General features: G+C 46.0%; 1 protein-coding gene across 4 annotated transcripts in view; it reads right to left on the reverse strand.

Annotated features, from left to right (window-relative positions):
* CUNH1orf159 (chromosome unknown C1orf159 homolog) overlaps window positions 1–16,088 on the reverse strand; it is a 101,056-nt gene that overhangs the window by 84,407 nt on the left and 561 nt on the right. The window lies entirely within an intron of this gene.

The raw sequence follows: 16,088 nt of genomic DNA on the forward strand, positions 1-16,088 counted from the left end.
ACAAACCTTTACAACCCCTTTAACACGGTCAAAGCCGCTGTACCAACAATTCAGCGTTAGCAGAGCGTTCTTCCCCGCTGAGCTGTTGTGTTCTGACAGGGGGAACCCCCCCCCCCACCAGAACTTCCTTCCGGTGCCGCGGAGCCCCAGGAGGAAATTGGAGCTGGGTGCCTCTAAAAAAAGAGGGTATCCGCTGCCCCCCCCCCCCAAAAAAAACAATGACATGCCAAATGTGGCATGTCAGGGGGTCACCATCACTTAAAGCGGAAGTTCCATTTTTGGGTGGAACTCTGCTTTAATGGCCAAAGATACTGCCCTGGAAAGCAAGCTTTTTGATTGTTTCGAACTCTTGTCTGAGCATAGGTCGTGTTTGCCCAAAGCGTGTTTAAATTCACTTAGGCTCTATTCACACCCGATTTCCAGTGAGACTTTGGAACGTGACCTTAAACTCTCTGGATCTAAGTCACATCAATGTAGTGCAGGCACCTTTTCAAAAAATCGCTGAGACTTTAAGTCGTACCGATCTGAATGGGTGCCACTGAAAAGAATGGGCTGCAACAGGTCATGTCCAAAGTCACATGACAGGTCACACGAGTGTGAATGGTGCGTTATTGAATGCATCACTAGTTCTGCTAAGTCTATTCCAAGCATCTACTACTTTCTGTGAAAATTCTTTGCATTGTTAGGTTTGAACTTCTCTCCAGCTAGCTTGAAGCCATCTCCCCCAGTGTCCGTAGTATTAGCTTAACCACTTGCCGCCCGCCATATAGCAAAATGACGGTGGCAAAGTGGTTTTAATATTGTGACGGGACATCATATGACGTGATCAGGATATTAAGCCACTGGGCGCCCCCGGGGGCGCGCATCACGGCGATCGTTGTTGCGGGGTGTCAGTCTGACACACCACAACTACGATCTCGGTAAAGAATCTCTGACGGACACTTTACCATGTGATCAGCCGTGTCCAATCACGGCTGATCACAGTGTAAATAGGATGAGCCGTTGATCGGCTTTTCCTCAATACGTGAGTAGAGGAGAGCCGATCGGCTGCTCTTCTGACAGGGCGGGTCTGTGTTGATCGATTATCAGCACAGCCCTTCCCCCCAGGATGCCCACACTGGACCACCAGGCATGCCACCAGACCACCAAGGCATGCCCAGCACCAGGTATGCCCCCCTAGACCACCAGGAAAGCCAGTCGGTGCCCATAATGGATGCCAATCAGTGCCCACAATGGATGCCAATCAGTGCCCATAAAGGGCAACACTGATTGCCTTCCATTATTGTTTGGCACTGATTGGCATCCATCCTTACAATACTTTACACTACAATGCCGCCTATCCATGCCGCCTATCAGTGCCCATCCATGCCGCCCATCAGTGCCACCTATCAGTGCCCACCCGTGCCGCCTATCCATGCCAATCTGTGCCACCTATCAGTGTCTGTGTCGCATATCAGTGCCACCTATCAGTGCCCATCAGTGCCCGTCACAGCAGCCCCGTCAGTGCCCATCAGTGAAGGAGAAAACTTATTTACAAAGTTTTGTAACTGAAACAAAAAAAAAAAACATGTTTTTTTTTCAACATTTTCGGTCTTTTTTTATTTGTTTAGCAGAAAATAAAAATCCCAGAGGCGATCAAATACCACCAAAAGAAAGTTCTATTTGTGGGAACAAAATGATAAAAATTTAGTTTGGGTACAATGTAGCATGACCACGCAATTGTCATTCAAATTGCGACAGCGCTGAAAGCTCAAAATTCGTCTGGGCAGGAAGGTGTATAATTGCCCGATATTGAAGTGGTGAACATGCCTCCCTCCTGAACTTTCATCTCTTCCTTACAACATTTTAAGGTTTATCATCACCTCCCACTTTCCCTTCTATATTTCAGGTTGTACATAATACACCTGCAAGAAATTTGAAGAGTCTAAGCCACAACCTATACATTCTAGGCCTTGGTTCGTTGACTCAAAGTTTAGCACATTACATGAGGATGCAGTTTTCAGTAAATAAGATTTTCTTTACCTGAGCCTCCGATTGTTGCCAAGGAATCCAAACCCCCCCCCCCCCCCCCAAAATAAAAATTCTCAAAAACCCGATCCAGTCTCATGCAAGGTCATCATTGTCATATAAATGGTTTTTAAAAATCTCTGCAGGTAAATGAAAGGTGTTCATAACAGACTCCATATCACATTTTTCTTTCGCATTCAAAAATAGCAGCATGTAATATTTTACTTACAGTGGCTAACTGATGGAGAAAGATCCATCAGTGATCTGAAAGCACAGCAAAAAGCTTCACTTCCTTCCTGCAAACTGTGGTAAAGATGAAGGTGTAATGTGTGAGGATTTTACTAACATATAAAATATTATACAAATGAAACCTGTTAGGATTCATTTTATTTTTTTATGAACAAGACTCGTTTCACACGGACGGACCAATTCGGTGCGCATGTCAATCTTTTTGACGGACCCGATTGGATCATCTGCTGCCCTTTTTGGAGCGGTGGATGTCAATGGACAGGCAGTCGGTTTCCATTCGACCACCCATAGAGGAAAGCCGACTGCATAAGCGGAGTGGACGTGGACCTGTCATCCGCCTGCTCAGTGAGGATCAGTGGACAGATTCCCCACTGGGCAGGTGGATCTCCTGGCAGAGTCTGCCTATCTGAAAGGGGCCTAAGCTCTCGTTCACACAGTGGATCGATTTGTCATGCGATTTGACAAGTCAAATCGCATGACAAGTCGCAGCCTTTTGCCAGCAATGGCACTGTTCAAATCGGAGCAATGCTGACTTTGCAGCCCTGCACCAATTTGCAAAAGTAGTTCCTGCACTACTTTTGCCGATTTCAGGTGTGACTTCAATAGACATCTGTGCATGAGGCTGCACTGATGTTTTTCAAATAGGAGCTGAAATCTTGCGGACCTGCTACTTTTAAATCATACTACTATAAGTGAAGTAGCACGATATCAAAGCAGCATCAATGGGAACCGGGGCTAAGCCGTTGGTCACACTGAGGTCGTTTTCACCCTATAGCAAATTGGATGCGGATTCACCGCATCCAATTCCCAATAGCAAGAGGTATTGACCGACTCTCTATGAAGCCGGTTCACACATCCCCACTACGGCTCCAGTGCGAATTGGCACAGGAGCCCTGTGCGCCTTCTGGTCCCTTTCAGGGTCCGAACTGAGCCAAAAATTTGACCTGAAATCAGACCTGAAACAGTGAATGGGGCCGCACTGGACCTTTGCTGTGAGCCGCATGCGAAGATAGGGAGAATACAGCCTGAAGGCGGGTTTGAAATCAGCTGAACTCGCACGATTTCAAACCTGCATTTCATTGCAAGTTCGGGGCGATTTGAAAGACATCTGTGCGGGTTCATGCACAGACGTCTACTGTAATCGCCCCCGAAGTCGCCAAAAGTAGTGCAGGAACTACTTTTGGAAATCAGTGCAGCGCCGCAAAATCAGCGTTGTTTCAGACAGTGTCCTTGCCGGTAATAGGCTCTGATTTGGCATGCGATTTGATCTGTCAAATCGGCCCAATGTGAACAGGGGGGCTTAAGGCAATAGTAATTAAGGGCTCAGTCACACCATCTGTGTTGAGGTCTGCTGACCTGCAAGAATCAATTCAGATTCAAGTGGTGATGTGTCACTATGAAGTAAAAAAAAATATTGAAACAGAAAAAAAAACAAAAAAAAAAACAAGAAATTTCGTATCAAAAGTTAATAAAAAAATAATAATAACTTAATCAGGAAAATAACGGTTGTAGGGAGAGGGGAAAGGAGGACTAAGTTATGGCTGATCGAGGTAAACTAAGCCCCTGTACACACGGTCGGAGATTTTGACAACCAAATCCGTCGGATCTTGTCCGTCGGATCTTGTCCGAAACTGTTGCATATACACGGTTGGACTAAGGCCGCGTACACACGGGCGGACTGTTCGCCCAACTTTGTCCGCTGAACAGTGTTTGGGCGGACAGTCCGCTCGTGTGTGGGCTTTCAGCGGACAGTTTCAGCGGACAGTTTGACGAACAAGGTTTTTCGGAAATTCCGTAAAACTGTCCGCTGAAACCTTGTTTGAGCGAACAGTCCGCCCGTGTGTAGGCTTGTTCGTCAAACTAAGTTCCGCGCATGCTCAGAAAGGATTTACACGCCGAAAGTTATAATGCAGTGTATAGGACGTCGTATTTTTCGTCCCGTCGTACGTGCCGTTCACGTCATCGCGCACGGTTTCAGCAAACTGTTCGTTCGTCGTGTGTGGGCATGTCCGTCCATGCTAATTTTGAGCGGACTGTTTGCCGAAACTGTTTGACGGACAAAGTTGGGCGAACAGTCCCCGCGTGTGTACGCGGCCTAAGTTGGTGAAAAATCCGATCATTCAGAACGTGATGACGTAATTTCGTTACGATGGGACTACATTCAGGCTACTAGCCAATAGCTTTGATGTAGGAATTTGATCTGAGCATGTGTGGCACTTGGTCCGATCAAAATTCTCTACACATGATCGGAGTATGTCCGATCGAACCAGTTGGTCGGAAAATATTTCCAACAAGTTGGAAAATTGGGTCCGACGGATATTCCAACGGAATCAGTCCGATGCATACCACACACAGTCGGATTATCCGACAACACGGTCCGATAGGACACATTCCGACGGATTCTCCGACCATGTGTACAAGGGCTAAGACCTTGATCACGTATCTAGGTGAACATATGTATGAAGCGCCCTGCAACTGTGTGTGGTAGTAGTGCGCTGGGCAAGGGATTAAAGCAAGTGGTAAGGAGGCTATAGATGACGTCCCAGTGACCAAACACGTAGGGAGGGACTAACCGTGTTAATTGCATCACTTCCAGTTTCAAGCCGTGGAGCACAGATCGCTCCGGCTTCCTGATGTTAAACATGTTTTGCTTGAATGATTTTTATTAAAATGTGAGTACCCAACAGTATTACTAATAAATATTTGAAAATTTGTACGGTATCACACTATGGAGTTTCTTTCCTCTCTACACGTGGGCAACATTTAAAGTGGAAGTAAACCCACTTTTTTAACTTTTACCTACAGGAAAGCCTATAATAAGGCTTACCTGTAGGTAAAAAAAATATCTCCTAAACCTGTACGGTTTAGGAGATATTCCCCTCGGTATACGCCGCTGACTGCAGCGGCGCATGCGCACAAGGGGGTTCTCTCCGCGAAAATCCGGCAGCGCTCGTCCGGCCGGATTTAAATCTCCCGCGCGCATGCGCGGGAGTGACGATATCGCGGCTCCGGCCACTCACAGCGCCGGAGCCGCGATACCCGGAAGAGACGCCGAGGGAGCATGTCGGCTTCCTCGGCGTGGATCGGGCGAGATGTCGGGGCCTCGTTCTAAGGTAAGTATTTCATAATGAGCTAGTATGCGGTGCATACTAGCTCATTATGCCTTTTGCTTTGCAGGTTTTAAAAAAAAAAAAAAAAAAAAAAAAATGCGGGTTTACTACCGCTTTAAGAGGTTAAGAGGAAGGAGACCACTTACATCACAGACACGGAGGCCCTTGGAGGATACAGGACAGGAAGACTTCCTACTCCACAGGCTGCACAGTGGCTCATACTGAGCAAGTGAAATACCTCCTTGTGGGCTGGATAATAGCGATGAGTGTGTTTCTTATTGGGCACTGTTTTCTAAGAAGCACAGAACAATTTGAAGGAGCAAATTGTCACTTTATTATTGGACTTTTTTTTTTATACACCAGGATTTAAGGACGGTATATGCATGCTTCTGAGCTCAGTTTCACAGCAACATTATATACCAGTCATATATGTTGTATTTTTTGGCACAGAAATGTTACTTTGAATTGCAGATTTTGCACAGGTTTGTGGATTTCGCACAGGAAACGTTAGCGATTTTCTATTTGTTTTTTCATTTTTAGTTTTCATTATATTTTTGTTTGAATGCACCTAGCTTCTAATAGTATGCATTATATATACGTGATTAGGAAGTTTACACAGTAGCCTATCCTTTACATTTCCTATTTTCTGCACTTTTTTTCACTTTTTGCATTATATGCACCCGTGGTATACACACACCCCTCAAGTATCTAGAGGTTGCAAATGACCTCTTAAGAGCAGCGCAATATCTGTCCTTCCTTTTTTTCCACAATACAACACCTCCTTACCACCTGTCAAATGCTCTCTGAAAAATGATCTGAATGCAGATCGCTCTTCAGAGGCCAAAAGGAACATGCAACTATTGGCCAGAGCATTCGTTTCAATAACAGGGGGAAAAAACCTACAATAAAAACGAACGCGGCCACCCCATTTTTGGGTTTAATACCACTTTATTAATAATAATAATAAAAAAACACATAGGAGGCAGTTTTTGCCAAGTTCTTTATCAACCACTTCAGCCCCGGAAAAATTGGCTGGCCAAAGACCAGAGCACCTTTTGTGATTCGGCACTGTGATGCTTTAACTGACAATTGCGGGTCGTGCGACGTGGCTCCCAAACAAAATTTACGTCCTTTTTCCCCACTTTCTTTTGGTGGTATTTGATCACCTCTGCGGGTTTTATTTTTTGCGCTATAAACAAAAAAAAATTACAATTTAAAATAAAATAAAAAATAAGCAATATTTTTTACTTTTTGCTATAATAAATATCCCCAAAATTTATATAAAAAAAAAAAACTTTTTTTTCCCTCAGTTTAGGCCGATACATATTCTTCTACAAATTTTTGGTAAAAATAATAATATTGCAATAAGTGTTTTTTGTTTGGTTTGCGCAAAAGTTATAGTGTCTACAAAATAGGGGATAGTTTTATGGCATTTTTATAAAAAATAAAATAAAAAAATATATGTTGCCCCTAGTAATGGCAGTGATCAGCTGCTGATTACAGGGAGCTGTGATCAGTGTCCTGTCACTAGGCAATGCTTGTTTACATCAGCATTTCCCCATTATTCTTCTCCGTGAGACGATCACGGGTATCCCTGCGGGACCCGCGTCCTGACTCACGGAGCTTGCGGTGGGCACATGCCTGCTAGCCAGACCTCACGTACAATAACGCGATTTCACGCAGCGGAGCCAAACTGCCACAGTAAAACTGCGGTGGCTGCTCCGCAAGCGGTTAAAAAAAACATGCTCTGTTCATAATTTTGCAAGGGGGGCGGGGGGCACCCGGTGACATCGTCGGGTGGCCCCAGCCCTCAGATTTTAAGAACTGTCAGACGGCGGGAGCGGAACTCTTTCTTCCTTGGGTGCACGGTAGCGGTGGGCATCTTGATTGATGATGGATCTACACCGGGGGACATTTTTGTTTTTCTAATAAAGGACTTGTCAAAAACTGGTGGTGTGTTTATTTGCTTTATACACTTTTTTGTGAATGAGTAGGGGCACTATGTACCACATTGTCATTCACATTGGGGGGAGAAGGTTATCAGATTCTGATAAACCCAGATAAAAAGAGTGGTCCTCCAGGACCTCCTCAGTTTAATCCAAGTACCGCCAGAAAGCTCTTAAAAACATAACACACTAACAACAACGTCAGTAGTCATCCTTACCACCAGTCAATCTAAACAACCCTGGGTGGGAAACCAGGCTGTCCTGGAAGAACCCTAGAAAAAAAGAGTTACCAGTAAGTCTAACTCCGGTTTTCTCCTTTCGTCTACCAGGACAGCCTCTGAGATAAGCAAGGACCACTGCCTGGAGGACCTTTCTCCCAGATGCCTGATCCTTATCGGCAGCCAGGTCCAAGCGGTAATGCTTTGCAAACGTGGAGTAGCTGGACCACGTCGCTGCTCTGCAGATCTCCTCCGGAGTGGCACCGGCCTTCTCTGCCCACGAAGCTGACCCCGCCCTAGTTGAATGTGCCTTAACTAGAGGCGCTTGCCTCCCTGACAACCTGTATGCCCCTAAAACCGTCATCCTAATCCATCTGACTATGGTGGATTTAGATGCCTTAAGTCCTTTGCGTGACCCCGCAAAATTCACAAAGATTCCGACTTCCTGAAGTCTTTGCTAATTTTTAAATAAACTAAAAGGCTACGCCTAACATCAACTAAACCAAGTCCTCCTTCCTCATCACCTTCTGAGGAGGAGTAAAATGTTGGCAGGATAATGTCTTGAGTTCTGTGAAAAGTAGAAGAAACCTTGGGGAGGAAACTAGGATCTGTTTTAAGCACAACCCTATCCTCCCAAAAATCAACAAAAAAGGCTCTCTAATCGAGAGCGCCTGCAACTCACTCACTCTTCTGGCTGAGGTAATTGCAATCAAAAAAGCTGTTCTTAAAAATACTCATTTAGCATCAGATTTCACCAGAGGTTCAAAGGGACTCCCTGTAAGAGCACTAAGCACCCAGGCTAAATCCCAGGAGGGACAGGCTTTGACCTTCACTGACCTGGACCTGGAGAGGGCTTTAAAGACATTCTTTACAAAACAATCTTGCTGCAGAGGGACCTGAAGAAAGACGCTTAAAGCGGCAGCCTATACCTTCAAGGTGCTGACAGAAAGCCCTAATTCCACTCCTGCCTGCAAGAAGTCCTGCACTGCTGGGATACCTGGATCTTCCTGCTCCTGTTCTGCCAACCAGGAATTGAACCTCTTCCACACCTTGGTGTAAATGGCCGGTCACTGGCTTACAGCATTCAAAGAGTCTTGATGAGGTCTTCTGAAAAAACCCTGGGCCCTTAACAGCTGTTCCTCAGATACCACGCTGTAAGTCTGAGGGTCTCTATTTGAGGATGCCGGATAGGACCTTGTGTAACCAGATCCTCTCTCCTTGGAAGATGAATCGGAGGCTATATCTCCAATCTCTTTAGGACTGCAAACCAGGCCCTACTTGGCCACAATGGGGGCTATCATAATGAGCTCCGTTACCCGGGTCTGAAATTCCTGAAGGACCGCCACAACCAGCCTTAATGGGGGAAAGGCACAGGTTGAAGTGCCCTGCACTGGCAAAGGCATCTATCCCTCTGGCTTGATCCTGCGAGTGCAGGGAGAAGAACTGAGCAACCTTCCTGTTTCTTTCTGAGGCGAACAAATCCACCTCTGGTATGCCCCAAGAGCTGCTCAAACACTTCCTGGTTTAGTGACCATTAATCCTGTTTTACACACTGATGACTGAGAAAGTCCGCCAGCAAGTTCGGAGCCCCCTTCAGATGAACCGCTAACAGACACTAGATTCATCTCGGCCCAAGAGAAAATCTCTCCTGCTATCTTCTGCAAAGCAGGGCTCCTGGTCCCCCCCTGCTTGTTTATATAGGCAACAGCTGCATTGTTCGACCTTAGTTGGAGGTGTTGTTCCCCTTATTTTTTTCTGGAAGGCTACTATCGCCCTCTGTATCGCCCTCAGGTATGCACCCCAGCCAAAAGAGCTGGCGTCTGTTGTCAACACCAGAGCTGTTGGTCTTAACCACAACAGACCCCTGTCCAACTTGTGACTGGTTAGCCACCACCACAAAGTCCTTTTGACCCTGGTGGGAATCAGCATGGGTTGATCCAAGCCCTGTTGGCTGCCATCCCAGCAACGCAGAAGTAAAGCCTGCAGTGGGCGCTAATGAATCCTTGCCCAAGGGACTGCTGGAAAATAGGATGTCATTAAGCCTATCACTCATGACATCTCTGACCTGGGCTTCCTGATTAGTCTGAAGCCGCACTACTGCCAGACCTACCTTCTCTATCTTCTCTGATGGGAGAAAGACCTTCCCCTCTACAGAGGAGATTCTGTAACCCAGATACAGTACTTCCTGGGTTGGGATCAACTGGGACTTGTCCAGATTGATCAACCAACCAGGAGAACACAGGAAGTGTTGCGCCTCCTGTAGATACCCTTCTAGCTGCTGGTAAGACCGGGCGACAAACAGAAGATCATCCAAATAGGGGATCACTGTAATGCCCCTGACACTCAGTGGAGCTAGGGCTTCTGCCAGGACCTTTGGAAAAATCCTGGGAGAGGCTGCTAGGCCAAACGGAAGTGCCTTGAACTGGAAGAGGAGAATTTCCGAGTTCGCCCTCACTGTCAGTCTGAGGAATTTCTGGCATTGCCGATGTAACGGTACATGCAAATATGCGTCCCTGAGGTCGATTGTTGGCATAAAACAATCGGGGAAACAGGGGGTTTGTTATCGTAAAGATTGACTCCATCCTGAACCGCTTGTACCTGATAAACCTGTTCAGGGGCTTGAGACTGAAGATCAACCTGAATTTGCCTGATGGCTTTCAAACTAGGAACACGTGGGAATATACACCCCCCCCCCCCGTCCGTGTTCTGCATCTGGTACTCGGCCGATGACCTGTTGATCTAACAACTCTCCCAACAGCAGACTCAGAGCTTCTCCCGTTCTCTGGGTAACTTGGTTACTAGGAAGGTATGTGGGGGAATGGCACTGAACTCCAACTTGCAACCGCTTTTTTATAATCTCTAATATAAACGGACTTGAAGTTGCGTTGGTCCATTGTGGGAGGAAATCCCCCAGCCTTCCTCCCACTGGAACACAGGAGTCACTGGGATTTTGAGGTGGTCCCAGGAGGATTGAATAGTATTCCTCCTGCCACGCCCCTTGTGACCCGACCAGTGTTTTTTTTGTTTTATTTTTAAGGCTGACCCTCTCTTTCCTGCTGGGATTGTTGCCTAAGCCCTCGAAAAAGATGTCTGCTCTCAGGCTTCTTTTTCTCTGGAAAGACTTTCTTCTTGTCCTAGGTACTTTCCAGGGCCTCCTGGAGCCCAGGGCCAAAAAGGTGATTGCCTGAGAAAGGCAATCCACAAAGCCTGAGCTTTGATGCTGCATGTCCCAACAAGGCTTTCGGCCATACAGCCCTTCTTGGCGCTCTTAACCAAAGCCGCAGACCTGGCCGCTAGCTTTACCGACTCTGCAGAAGCATCGGCCAGGAACCCAACTGCCTTAAATAATAAGGGAAAGGATTTCAGCAGCTGTTGTCGGGACGTGCCTGCAGAAAAATGAGACTAACTGAGTTAACCAGCATTCTAAATTTCTAGCCACACTTGCAAGGACAGGTTTGACTGCAATAGAGGAGGCATCCCAAGCCCTCTTTAACAGCACATCACCCCATTTGTCCATTGGGTCCTTAACCACTTGAGACCTGCGCTATAGCCGAATGACGGCTACAGCGCGGATCTCCTTTGCCGGGACAACGTCTATCGACGTCGTCCCGTGCATGGGCGGCCTGCGCGCCCCGATCGGCGCGCGCGGCGCGCTCTGCGATCGGCGAGTCTATGAGACTCACCTGATCACCAATCCGAGCAAGGGGTCGATCCCGACCCCTTATCACGTGATCAGCTGTCAGCCAATGACAGCTGATCATGTGATATAACGGAGCCGGTAATTGGCTATTATTCCTCCTCGCGCTGACAGCGCGAGGAGAAAAAAAAAAGAGCCGATCACCGGCGGCCGTGATCGGGACATCAGTCCCGATCACGCCCAGACCTGCCAGTGCCCACCTGCCCCCTGCCAGTGCCCACCTGCCCCCTCATCACTAAAGATCATTAAAAAATAAGTGCCCCCCGTCAGTGCCCACAGTGCCACCCAGCAGTGCCCACAGTGCCACCCAGCAGTGCCCACAGTCTGCCTCAACAAAGGTGCTGCACCCCAGTGCCACATATCCGTGCCCATCAGTGTCATCTACCAGTGCCCATCAGTGCCGCCCATCAGTGCCCAGCAGTGCCATCTATCAGAGCCACCTATCATTGTCCCCTATCAGTGCCCATCTATCAGTGGTACCTATCAGTGCCCCTTAGTGCCACCCATCCGTGCCACCCATCTGTGCCACCCATCCGTGCCATCTTTGCCCATCAGTGCCACCTTATCTGTGCCTATTAGTGCCCACCAGTGCAGCCTATCAGTGCCCACCAGTGCAGCCTATCAGTGCAGCCTATCAGTGCTGCCTCATCAGCGCACTTCAATGAAGGAGAAAAATGACCTGTTTGCACAATTTTATAACAAACTATTAAACATGATTTTTTTTTTTTTTTTGCATCTTTTTTTGTTTGTTTAGCAAAAAATAAAACTCCCAGCTGTAATTAAATACCACCAAAAGAAAGCTCTATTTGTGGGAAAAAAATGATAAAAATTTCATTTGGGTACAGTGTTGGATGCCCGCGCAATTGCCATTCAAAGTGCATCAGCGCTGAAAGCTGAAAATTGGTCTGGGACTGAGGGGGGTTTAAGTGCCCAGTAAGCAAGTGGTTAAGGGATCCTAGATCATCGAAGGCCAAATCAGTCTTTTTGGACACCTTCGCTAGCGCCGCATCCGACTTAGGAACCTTGTTCCAAGGCTGGGCCGCAACCTTCTCGAATGGAAATCTGCATTTGAGACTGCCCGAAAGCTGTACCGACACCTCTCTGATCTCTAGTGTCATAGATCTTTCCTCTATTATATATGGAAAGCTGTTCAAACCTGCCTGCCCCTATGTGAAAAAGTATTTGTCCCCTCCCTCGCTGAATCATGAATGAACTGTGATTAACCACAATTGCTTTGGAAAGCAGAGTTAAATTTCACTTGCCACACCCAGGCCTGATTACTACCAGACCTGTTGAATCAAGAAATCACAAATAGAAGCTGTCTGGTAAAGTGAAGCACGCTAACAGATCACAAAAAGCCACACATCATGCCACAATCTAAAAAAAAAAAAAAATATTCAAGAACAGATTAGAAACAAAGTCATTTGCATGTATCGGTCTAGGAGGGGATACAAAGCAATTTCTAAGGCTTTGGAACTCCAGTGAACCACAGGGAGAGCCATTATCCACAAATGGAGATAACTTGGGACAGTGGTGAACCTTCCCATGAATGTTCGGCCTACAAAAATGACTCCAAAGCACGATGCCGACTCATCCAGGAGGTCATAAAAGAACCCAGAATAACATCTAAAGAACTGCAGGCCTCACTTGCCTCAGGTAAGATCAGTGTTCATGATTCAACAATAAGAAAGAGACTGGGCAAAAATGGCATCCAAGGGAGAGTTCCAAGGCCAAAGCCACTGCTGACCAAAAGGAAGACAAAGGCTCATCTCCCATTTACCAAAAACATCTTTATTATCCCCAAGACTTAGGCAAATATTCCGTGGACTGATGAGAAAAACACAAATCGCTGCAAAATTGAAGTATATTGAACCAAAAAAAAAAGCACAAGTCCCTGACCCTTTCCAAATATGCAGCGGCTGAAAAAAAAAGCACAGATATGAACGTGTCCCATAGGAAACCATGTAAATGAGTTGTAGTGTGTTTCTGCAAAAAGCACCAAAAAACACAGATGTGAACCAGGTCTAAGACGTTTAGTAACATAATGGGGTTAAAAAAAAATAAAAAAATAAAAATCTAAAATTAGCCCTGTATAGTACAAAAAAAAAAAAAAAAAAGCAGATAATCACTATTGTAAGGGGTCCATTTTTTACTGTAGAACTGTGAAAGTAATATTTACAGCAGTGATTTGCTCTTTTTGTACTATAGAAAGGGCTAATTTTAGTTTTTATTTTATTTTAGTTTTAACCCCATTATGTTACTGGCCAATTAATCGATTATGAAAATAGTAATTGATTATGAAATTAATCGATTAGTTGTTTCAGCCCTAATTTTTAGGTATCTGTAAGGGGGGTAATTCTTCTCAGTGACCACAAGTGTAAGGGGCTTGCTTACCGCCGACCATCACACTGATGTATCATGAGTTGTAGACTGTCATTTTTAGCCGGGGTTCCTTGAGACTGGAAAGTTATTTCAAAGGTTCCTCTGTGTTGAAAAGGTTGAGAAATGCCGCGTACACACGAGCGAATTGTCCGGCATACTTAGTCCGGCAAACAATCCAGCGGATAGTCTGGCGGACTTTCTACCGAACAGACTTGGCCACACACGGACACACAGAAAGTCCGGCGTTAGCTAGCGCGATGACGTACAGCACGTATGATGGAACTAGAAAAAGGAAGTTCAATAGCCAGTAGCCAATAGCTTCCTTTTTAGTACTTGCTTCTGAGCATGCGTCATTCTTAGTCCGCCTTACTAGCATACTGATGAACATATTGTCCGCTGAAACCCAAGTACGACGCTGTACCCAAATAAAGTTGTTGTCCTTTTTCCCCACAAATGGAGCTTTCTTTTGGTGGTATTTGATCACCTCTCTTTTTTCTTTTTTCTTTTTTTTGTTCTTTGTGTGCTATAATCAAAAAATGACCGACAATTAAAAACAAAAAAAAATTATATTTTTTACTTTCTGCTATAAAACATGCCATTATTTATTTTTTTTTTTTTTTAAATCAAAATTTCTTCATCAATTTAGGCAAATATGTGTTCTGCTACATATTTTTGGTTAAAAAAAAAAAAAAAAAATATCCCAATAAGTGTATATTGATCGGTTTGCACAAAGGTTATAGCTTCTAAAAACGATGGGATATGTTTATGTTTTTTTCTTTTTTCACCAGTAGTGGCGGTGATCAGCGACTTATAGCGGGACTGTGATACTGCGGTGGACAAATTGGACACTGACACTTTTTTTTTTAGGGATCGGTGACACCAATACAGTGATCAGTGCTAAAAAAACATGCACGGTCACTGTACTTGCGTCACTGGCTAGGAAGGGGTTAACATCGGGGGCGTTCAAAGGGTTAAGTGTGTGCCTAGCCAGTGTTTTACTGTAGTGGGGGGGAGGTGCTTTTACCAGGGGAAGGCATGGATCCTGGTCGCTTCTTTGCAAAAACACAGGATCCATGCCTTTCCTACTGACAGGATGGTGATCGGCCTTGTTTACATAGACTGCTGCTGTGTGGATTGTCCACTTGCCACGTCACCTGCCACAGGTTGTGGATTGTCCACTTGCCACGTCACCTGCCAGGTCACTTGCCTTGTCACCTGCCACAAGTTGCGGATTGTCCACTTGCCACTTCACCTGCCACATCACTTGCCACAAGTTGTGGATTGCCCACTTGCCATGTCACGTGCCACGCCACCTGCCGCATGTTGTGGATTGCCCACTTGCCATGTCACCTGCCACAAGTTGTGGATTGTCCACTTGCCATGTCACTTGCCACGTCACCTGCCACAAGTTGTGGATTGTCCACTTGCCATGTCACTTGCCACGTCACCTGCCACAAGTTGTGGATTGTCCACTTGCCACGTCACCTGCCACAAGTTGTGGATTGTCCACTTGCCACGTCACCTGCCACAAGTTGTGGATTGTCCACTTGCCACGTCACCTGCCACAAGTTGTGGATTGTCCACTTGCCACGTCACCTGCCACAAGTTGTGGATTGTCCACTTGCCATGTCACCTGCCAAGTCACGTGCCACGCCACCTGCTGCATGTTGTGGATTGTCCACTTGCCATGTCACCTGCCACAAGTTGTGGATTGTCCACATGCCATGTCACTTGCCACTTCACCTGCCACAAGTTGTGGATTGTCCACTTGCCACAGGTTGTGGATTGTCCACTTGCCACGTCACCTGCCCGGTCACTTGCTATATCACCTGCCACAAGTCGTGGATTGTCCATTTGCCACATCACTTGCCACAAGTTGTGGATTGTCCACTTGCCATGTCACCTGCCACAAGTTGTGGATTGTCCACTTGCCATGTCACCTGCCACAAGTTGTGGACTGTCCACTTGCCATGTCACCTGCCACAAGTTGTGGACTGTCCACTTGCCATGTCACCTGCCCGGTCACTTGCTATATCACCTGCCACAAGTTGTGGATTGTCCACTTGCAATTGTTTAAAATATTTTTTTCATGGTTTTTCATCATTTGCAATCATTTTTGAGATTTTTAATGTAAAAAAAAAGGTCACCTTTAAAAACGCTTATAAACAAAAACGCGGAAAAACGCGGTAGCGGCGTTTTGCATCTGAAACGTGGAAACTTTTGCGTCTGAACCCATTTTTTTGCTTCTGGAAAAACTAGGTTATACGTAACTGCATAAAAACAGCAAAAAACAAGACTGTGTAAATGGACACATAGGATAACATTGAATGAGTTCAGGGGCAGTTGAAAAAAAAAAGTGTTCAACTGCCTCTGAACACGCGTTTGACAGCATCTCGTGCCTTACACAAATGTTTTGCCTTTCATTTTGGTTTTAAACGTGACCATTTACAATCACTTGGAGTTCTGCTTTGTAGAACAT

Source organism: Lithobates pipiens, unplaced genomic scaffold (genome assembly GCF_037356315.1).
Source record: "Lithobates pipiens isolate NorthernLeopardFrog02 unplaced genomic scaffold, aLitPip1_a1.2 Scaffold_27, whole genome shotgun sequence".
NCBI lineage: Eukaryota > Metazoa > Chordata > Amphibia > Anura > Ranidae > Lithobates > Lithobates pipiens.